Source organism: Puma concolor, chromosome D2 (assembly GCF_028749965.1).
Source record: "Puma concolor isolate L17-30 chromosome D2, mPumCon1.1.hap2, whole genome shotgun sequence".
Lineage (NCBI taxonomy): Eukaryota > Metazoa > Chordata > Mammalia > Carnivora > Felidae > Puma > Puma concolor.
In genome coordinates, this window is record NC_141677.1 from 7,590,696 (window position 1) to 7,599,592 (window position 8,897).

The 8,897-nt window shown below is 45.7% G+C and overlaps 1 long non-coding RNA gene across 1 annotated transcript; it reads left to right on the forward strand.

Moving 5' to 3' along the window:
* Nucleotides 1–378: 378 nt before the first annotated feature.
* LOC147575752 (uncharacterized) lies at nt 379–8,229 on the forward strand. Its single transcript, XR_015241515.1, has 4 exons — nt 379–4,613; nt 6,978–7,058; nt 7,149–7,248; nt 7,798–8,229. It is a non-coding gene; the product is annotated as an uncharacterized LOC147575752 (long non-coding RNA).
* The last annotated feature ends 668 nt before the right edge of the window (nt 8,230–8,897 follow it).

Genomic DNA, 8,897 nt, shown 5'->3' on the forward strand with positions numbered 1-8,897 from the left:
TGCTTTTAACATCTGCCCAGGGCCAGAATTTTATCTCTCCCAGTATATTAAAAACACCACGCCGGAGAGTCAGTGTGAAGGGAAGGATGTATAATTAGTCGGGTGCTTTTGAAATCCTCTCTTTGAGTTCTGAGATAGCGCTGAAGAATAAAAGGCCCCAACTGGCACTGACCCTACTTACCTGAAGGCAATATTTAAACAGAAGAGTCTGGTGTCCCTCCGCCCCATCCTCTTGGCCCCATCACGCCCACCATGTTGGCCAACGTGACAGACGGCTAACACACTGTGCCAGTGGAAGTCAGTCTCGGACGGCCAGAGCTCCAAGCAGGCCCCAGCTCAGGAGAGCCAAGCCATCATCTCTTCTCAGTACTCAATAAAAGCATTCAGACGTCCCAATATGTCTTTTTTTTTTTTAAAGGCATTGATCTTCTGTGTAAGGAAAAGATGATTCTGAGCAAGATTCATCAGAGTTGCTGGTGAACGATGCTGTGTTATGGGAAAGTGAAGCCAGGGCCTTCTCGGCCTTGCATAATACAAAATTAGGGACAGGAAGGGCCATGCGGCAAGTAAAAAACTGTTAACAGGTGGCTCCCGGGCTACCTGGAGCCCTAAATGTGTCTCGTTTGACCTACACAGAGCTTTCGTAGAACTTAATAACAAATCATAAATCATAAAATAATAAATAATACAAAATAACAGTAAGTAAATAAAAGAAAACAAAACAAAAATAATAAAATAATCAGCTCCAGCTTCTGAAAGGGGTGGGGAGACCAGAAAATAGAGGAGGATATCTTTGCAGTCTCGGGGTGGGCAGAACTTTCTTCAGATGGAACACCAAAATGGTGACCCATGAAAGAAAAAAAAAAAAAAAAAAAGCTGGACTTTAGCAAAATTGAAAACTCACGGTTTTGAAAGGCACTCTTAGAACAATGAAAGACGAGTCACAGGCCGGAAGAAGTATTTGAAAATCACAAATCTGATGAAGGACGTATATACAGATTAATAAAGAACCCTCAGCACTCAACAATACAAAAATAACCCCATAAAAATAGGCAGAAGATTTAAATAGACAGTTCACCAAAGAAGATGTAAGGACGGCAAATAAACGCATAGAAAGATGCCCAACTGAACTGGTCTTTAGGGGAATGCAAGTTAAAACCACGGTGAGATACGCACATCTACAAAAACGACTAAAACTAAGAAGGCTGACTGTACAAAGTGTTAACACAAATAGTCAGCTATTGTATGACCTAGCTGTTCTGCTCCTAGGTGTTCATCCAAGAGAAACAAAAGCATATGTCCAAAGACTTACACAAAAATATGAAAGCAACTTTGTGCTAGTAGCCTCAACCCCAAACTAGAAACAACCCCAATATCCATCAACAGATGAATGGATAAACAAATTATGGCGTTTGCGTATAATAGAACACTATCCGCCTGTAAGAGGGAATGAGCTATTGATCCACATGCCATGAAGGAGTCTCAAAATTATTATGCCGGATGCAAAAAACCTGACCCAAAAAAGTACATACTATCCAATTCCATTTGCGGAAAATTCTAGAAAATGCCAATGAATCTGAAGGAACAGAAAGCAGATCTGTGGTTGTCCCGGAATGGGGATGAGGGTGAGAAGGCTGGATTATAAAGGGATACAAAATAACTCTCGGGAGTGGTGGATGTGTTCATTATCTTGATTATAGTTCTGGTTTATAAGTGAACGTGTATATAAACCTCCTAAATTGCACATTTTGAGTCTGTGCCATGTATCGTCTGCCAGTTACATTGCAATAAGGCTGTTCAAAATGGACAGATCACATCTGGGTTTGGGGGATGCCACATTTCTCTTAAAAACTTACCAGCTGTGGGCCTATATTCCTGTATGACACCAACAGGCTAGCTGGGAGCCCTGCTGTCCCTGGACGTGGTGTTCCCTCCGTGCCCACTGCTCTCGTGAACTGGCTCCACTCCTCGTATTGAGGTTGCCTGCTTGGCCTCTGCAGGCGTTCGAATTTAGACTCCTCAGTCTTGCCACGCTCCTTGTGGGCATTACAGTCTTTAAAACTTCTCCCTGCTTCCCAGATTAAGTTCCTTTAGATAAGTTCTTCAAGAGTGAGCCTGGGGTCACAGATCATTATGACAGAAGGGCATCAGGGAACTTTATGAGAGTGACACACTTCTTTGGGCTCCCGCCAGCAAGTTGAGACAATAGTTCCCTTGCTTGCGTGGGAGGCTGATTTCAACTCTTCAACTCATAAATAACTCTGGCTAGCATGAATCAAAGGAATGCTTTAGTAGGAGAGAAGAGTTGAGGGGCTCCTGGGTGGCTCAGTCGGTTGAGCGTCCGATTTTGGCTCAGGTCATGATCTTGGCGGTTTGTGGGTTTGAGCCCCACGTTGGGCTCTGTGCGGACAGCTCAGAGCCTGGACTCTGCTTCATATTCTGTGTCTCCCTCTCTCTCTGCCCCTGCCCTGTTCGTGCTCTATCTCTGTCTCTCTCAAAAATACATACATGCTAAAAAAAAAAAAAAAAAAAAAAAGGAGAGAAGAGTTGAGGGGCACCTGGATGGCTCAGTCGGTTGAGCACCTGACTCTTGATTTTGGCATAGGTCATGATCTCATGGTTTGTGAGTTCGAGCCCCAAGTGGGGCTCCATGCTGACAGCACGGAGTCTGCTTGGGATTCTCCCGCTACCCTGCCCTCAAAATAAATAAACATTTTTTTTAAAAAGAAGAGAAGCGTTGAAAAGGTTTCTATAATATTCCATAGCTAAAATGGCAAGCCTCAAAGGTCGAGCAGGACATTCCCCAACATGAATATCAGCCTGTTCTCGGTTGACGCTTTCCTGCAAGCTGGGACTTGGCTGGCCTGATTCTGTCCCATAGTCCCTTGTGGCTGCCCTGAGAATACCTATCTGCTTCACCAGGACCTCTGACAAGTCTCCTTGAACTCTAGATTTTAGCATGGGGAAGCCAGGAAATGTGCTGATCTGGACAATTATTATAACACTTTTGGCCACCCAGGGGCAGATGAGGACTTCCTTTCTTTTGAGATCTATGCCTTCTGATAATGGCACAGAGACATGGCCGTAAACAGTAGACGCGGAGATCTTAGCGTGGGATCATCGTGTCTGCTCCCCTCCATGCAGCCCAGTCCTTCGAAGCTCAGAGCTTGGTCTAGACCACAGGCTAACAGCACACCAGATGGTTGAAAACTCTCCTCCAATCCCGGTGTGCTTCCTGACTCTCTACAGGGGGGTTCTCTGGTTCTTCCTTGAGGGGGACTACTCCGCATTTATGCTGGTGCTAACTTTCTGTTGGCTTTCTTTTTCAGAAGAGTCTCAGGACCCATGCCTCCTGGAGCCTGCCTCAAGTCCCAAAGTCCTTAGTTTTCTTTGTTAGGAGCTAATTTGGCTGCACTGGCTACAGGGAAATTCCCCACCATTTTGAAAATCCAAGCTCTGTGGTCATCTCTGTCTTCTAGTACCTGTCTCCCTCCAGAATCTGCTTTGTGCCACGGAAGAGTTTCACCTGGGGCTGGAGAACATCTTTGACTTTCTGTTTGCCTCAAAAGAAGCTAAGTGCTGCCTATCTATAGAAATTTATGCTATTTCTACAAGTGCAAACTGTATAACTACACAGAGCTTGGAGACTGGGGTTGGAAAGGGCGTAGTTCAGCTTGAATCTATTTTTGGCCAGATCCAATTTAGAGGAAGAACGCCACTTTCATGATGATGGTGATGATGATGATGATTACTCTTTGAAGGAGAAGCTCTTCTAGTGCCACGTGATGAGTGTCACGTGATCAGCATAAGCACGCACGAGCACACCCTCCATTCTACATTAACGGAGGGACGGGAGGGTGGGTTTCAGTAAAACTTTTAAATCATAAGGATACATACACAGAGTCAGATGTGATGACTTCAAATCAATCACAGTTGTGGCCAAGCCGTATTTTCCAACAAAGCTGCCAGCTGCCACTGTCTGTAATGCATCCGGAACTCCTCTTTTTTGCTGCCTTTTATAAAACCCGCGTCAGATTACTTGGAATGTCCCCAAGAACGTACAGATCTTTGGGTTTTTTGTACTGTGATTTTGGGGACTGTTCTCGGCTGAATAGTGAACCCCCCAAATTCACATCCACCTGGAAGCTAAGAACATGCAGACATATTATGAGGGCAAGTTTAGGGTGGATCCTATATCCTACATAACTGGTATCCTTAGAAAGAGGAGAGAAAAGAAGAGACATAGAGACAGAGACATACGGGGAGAATGCTGTGTGATGGACAAGGTCAAAGTGCTGTGTCTACAAGCCAAGAAATGTCAAGGATTGCTAGGGACCACCAGACCTAGGAAGACGAAAGGAAGACTAGACACTATAGAGAGTGACACAGCCCTGCCACGACCTTGATTTTGGACTTCTAGACTCCACAACTAGGAGAGAAAACATTTCTGTTGTTTAACCCACTCGGCGTGTGGTACTTTGTACGACAGTCCCAGGAAGCTAACGCAGGAGCTAAGTCGGTTGACTGAGGAAGTAATCAAGCTGAGTAATTCTGCTGCTGATCAAACAAACGCTGTGATCAACCAGACCAGACGCATTTAAAGGACACAACAGGTAATGGTTGCCTCTGGTGGCGAGCGCTCTAAGACTGGTACCCTTCGCGTTATCTCACGGGTCCTCGAAAAACTGTGGTGTGGTGTCTTAGCTCCATTTCACAAGAGGAAGAAGCTGAGGAGTTTATAGGTTGAGAAACTTGCCTGTGATGGTGCAGCTGGTCATGGTCAGAATTTAAAGTTTATGCCTCTTTTTCTACACCACACTGCGTCTCAATGTCTGAGGAGGACTGCCAAAAATGTTTGCGCAACAGACCTGTCTTTGAACTAATTGTACCATGCCCCAAGGTGACAGATGTGTAGAAAGGTTCTCTTGGACAGTTAGCTCTGGCTTTTGTTGGTTTGTTTAAAAAAAAAAAAAAATCCTCTGTGATTACTTTCCGGCCACACCTCGTCTATGTTATGTTGGATTCTTTGCCTGCCTAACTTATATTCCCACTCCCTTAGGAGACACTGGGACTTCTTTTCCATCTTGTGCAGAACTGAAGAAGCTGTCAGCACTTAGTAAATAATCAGTACCCACGCCAGCACAGCGATCCCTACAAATTATGACCCTCAGGCTCTGAAGACTAAGAAAAATGTTCAGTTGTGCAATATTCCACTCTTTTAATAATCTTAACAGTGTGGGTCATGTTAGTCCTAGTTTAATATTATAATCCAAACAGTATTTGACTCTGAATGCGGAGTGAGGCTCAGGAATCACCCGGGCCAGCGTATTCTAAGACAACTCAGGGTAGCCGGTCGGGCTGTTTTGACCTTTCCAGTACTTGCGAACTGGCTGGGCTTTTTGTCCATCCGCTGCCTACATGGCACTCACCACACACATAATAATAGAACAATGGTGCCATTTTTCTTTTCCTTTTCTCTTCTTAAAATCTTGTTAAGAAGAACCAGCTCAGCTTTGCCGTTGTGGTAGATTGAGGGCCACCATGTCTGTTTGCTGGGACCGCTTTGAATGGACTCAAGCTGGACAGGGTCCATCTCCTCCACTCGGCTCTCCTCTACCCTACTTTATCTTTCTGTGTCCCCAGTCAAAGAAATGGGGCTCACCTCAGGTGGAGAGGGTTTTTTGCAAACGGTCCTTGACACTTCGTGTCCCTCTTTTTCTCCATGCGGTGTGAGGCGTGTGCCAGGGCTCATGACATGGCAGTAAGGGAGGATGGTCTTGCTTGGCTGAAGACCAGCTTTGGGTTGAAGCCAATCTTAAATTCTGTAAGAAGCGTCCCTAGACTGTAGCCTTGGTCTCATGCTTCCTTCTCGGAGATGCTTTCTCTTTGTGAAAGAAAGTCTTTGACTTCTCTTCTTTCATTTGCCAGTCTTCCTTTGCTATAAGTCACTTATATCTATTTTTTCCTTTGGAATATCAGTGGCATCATCTCTTGGTCTGTCACACTTTGGGTTCAAAATTGTTTAATAGGTAGGTGCTTTCCAGGTAAACTTCAGAGTCTTTGGCCTATCGTTCAAGGCCCACCTACCCCTCAATCCCACCCCAATTTGTCTGATATTCATTGATTCAATGAGAGGCAAAGGTGCTATGAGAGGATGTAGGCAGGACATGTGACCCAGATTCTGAGGCCAAGAGACGCTTTGCAGAGGAAATGATGTCGAGGCTGAAACCCGACTACGAATTGGAGTTGCCCAGATGAAAGATAGGAAAGGTTTTCTTGGTGGGTGGAATGCCATGTATAAAGCCTAGAGGCAAGACTGCAGAGTGCACTTGGGAACTGAGAAGTGCTCTGTAGATGGAGGGCAGGGAGGGGTTGGGCAGGGACTGGGAAGGTGAAGGCTGGAGGCAGAAAGCAGGGACCAGATCCTGTTGGACTTGAAAACCTAGTGGGTTAGACTTTGCCCTAAGGTCAGTGAGGAACCATGGTAGGTTTTAAGCAGAGGTGGTGGTGGTGAGAGAACCGTTAAGATTTACCTTTTATTTAAAAAAAAAATTTTTTTAATGTTTATTTATTTTTGAGGGGGGAGGGAGGGGCAGAGAGAAAGGGAGACACAGAATCTGAAGCAGGCCCCAGGCTCTGAGCAAGCTGTCCTCACAGAGTCTGACGCGGGGCGCGAGATCATGACCTGAGCCAAAGTCAGATGCTTAACCGACTGAGCCACCCAGGTGGCCCAAGGTTTCCCTTTTAAAAAGATCATTCTAGCTTCCTCGAGGATAGTAGATCAGAAGAGAGCAAGATAAAGAGACTGGAAACCCAACTGGAGGCTGCAATTCAGACAAGAGACGATAGCAGGAATTCAGAGCATGGCCAAGAGGATGAGAAATGTGAACAGACTAGGGATATTTAGGTGTCAGGCTGGTTCCGAGTATGTTGCCTGATTGCATTCATACCAAACGTGCTCCTGCTTGTATCCACAGAGACAAATTCTACCCACACCGATGCTGTCTCTACATGAAGCCTGCTCTGACCTTCAGCCCCCAGAACCTGTATAAATGCTCGTAAGCTTTTTTGCCCTGTGCCCTTATTTCACGAAGACAACTCGTGTACACGGTCAGTTCTCGTTTTCATAACGTGTGTCTTTTCTCAAGCGGATGGCGTGCATTTTGAGCAGAAGCCACGTTGACACGTCTTTTATATTCTGTCCTCCTTAGCGAGTCCCACATCATCTCATGCAGCGTGGATGGAGCAGTAAGTATTTGTCCCGCCGACCAAATCGGAAGTGGATCGTGTTCCACTTCCGAACACCTGCTGGCTATTCTCGTGCAGGTTTCCTTTGAAGTGGCACAACCAAGCGGTCAGTCTAGTGATCCACTCATTCATTTATTCATCTGCTTATGCTTTTCTTCACTCACTCACCATAGCCTTACTAGGCAGCTGCTGTCTCCCAGGTAGGGCCGATTCTCTCCGCCTTTGGCTGATCGGCCCACTTCATTTTGGATATGGTGTTTCTCATCACAGAGCCAGACTCCTTCTCCTATTTGCCACATTCAACGAGGATTCAGTGTACCGGACGTGTTTTTCTGCTCTAAGCGCAGCTTAGCGAGTGGTACCCAGATGAGTCACATCATGGGGAGGAACTAAGGTGTGGAAAGATTCCTCTGGCTCCCCAGGTAGAGCACTCGCCTTCCTGCAGTTGGCAAATGTCTTGCCCAAGGGACTCAAGCTTTGGCATTTGAATGTGTACCGGGCCGAGTTAATCCTGTCCTGTTTTTTGAATAGTTCTTGATGTTTACCCAGTTGAAAGAGAATTCAAGAGTGCCAGAGACTCCGTGGATGCATGAATCAGAAGAACGGCGGAGTCCTAATGCAAAGTTCTCCACGTAAAGACACATTTTGGCTCTTGCCCCCGACACGGTCCCAGCTCTCGGGCTGCCATTACCCGGTACCCCACCCTACCAAGAATGGGCATTGGACTAACTGCGGTTTGGGAGGGAAGCTTCTGAGTTCCAAGATTCTTCTGAACTCCACTTGCTTTAAGTGATTTTCACTGCAGAGTTGCATCAAAGCTCTTTTTTTGGCAAAGAAGTTGCCATATACGATTAAAAATAATTTGGGGGGCAGGATCTCTACCAGGAATTGAACAAACAATGTACTGTCTTAAGCTGGTTCCAAATTCCTAATGCATCTGTTTTGTACAGTCCCCATTTCATAAAACTACAATTCCTCGTTTGTCTGAGTTCTTTCTGCTTGCGCGTTATAAAAGTCACACCCGTTTATTCCTGGCCCTGGAGGCACCTTCCCAAGTTTGGGAAAGCCTCTTGTTTGAAGTCACAGAAGCCCTAAATAATGCAGTTGTTGTCAGCATCCCTATTCAACATTTAGCAAGTTACCCCACTGCTTTTCTTGACCAGGACAGATGTAAAACGTCTGACTCCTCAGTTAATTTCCTGAAGATTTCACAGCCCTGATCCGTTTTCTGGCCAGAGCCACGATCTTAGATCCGCATACCTCCCCTAGTTTCTCCGTTGAAACTCTCCAACGGGGCAGCCATGGCCACACAGCGTAAGTCCGCTGTTTTATCTGTTTAATTATTTTATCTCAAGGCGAGTTGTGAGGCTATGGATCAGAAATTTCTAGGTTCAACAGGCTGTTGTCCTCGGTCTTCATCTCAGCTGTGATCATAGAAATTTTCCTGATTTGCTGACACCTAATTTAAACTTAGGCATTCGATTTGGTTTGTTTTTGATGCTGAATCTCTACATCAGTCGGTCACATTAATTTGCAAATTGCAACATCCTAGCCTAAACTGGCCGACACAAAAAAAGAATCCCCCGGCTTACAGAAACTGGCACCTCCAGGGGGCACGTTAAGGCACAGCAGGATTCAGGTTCACAGGG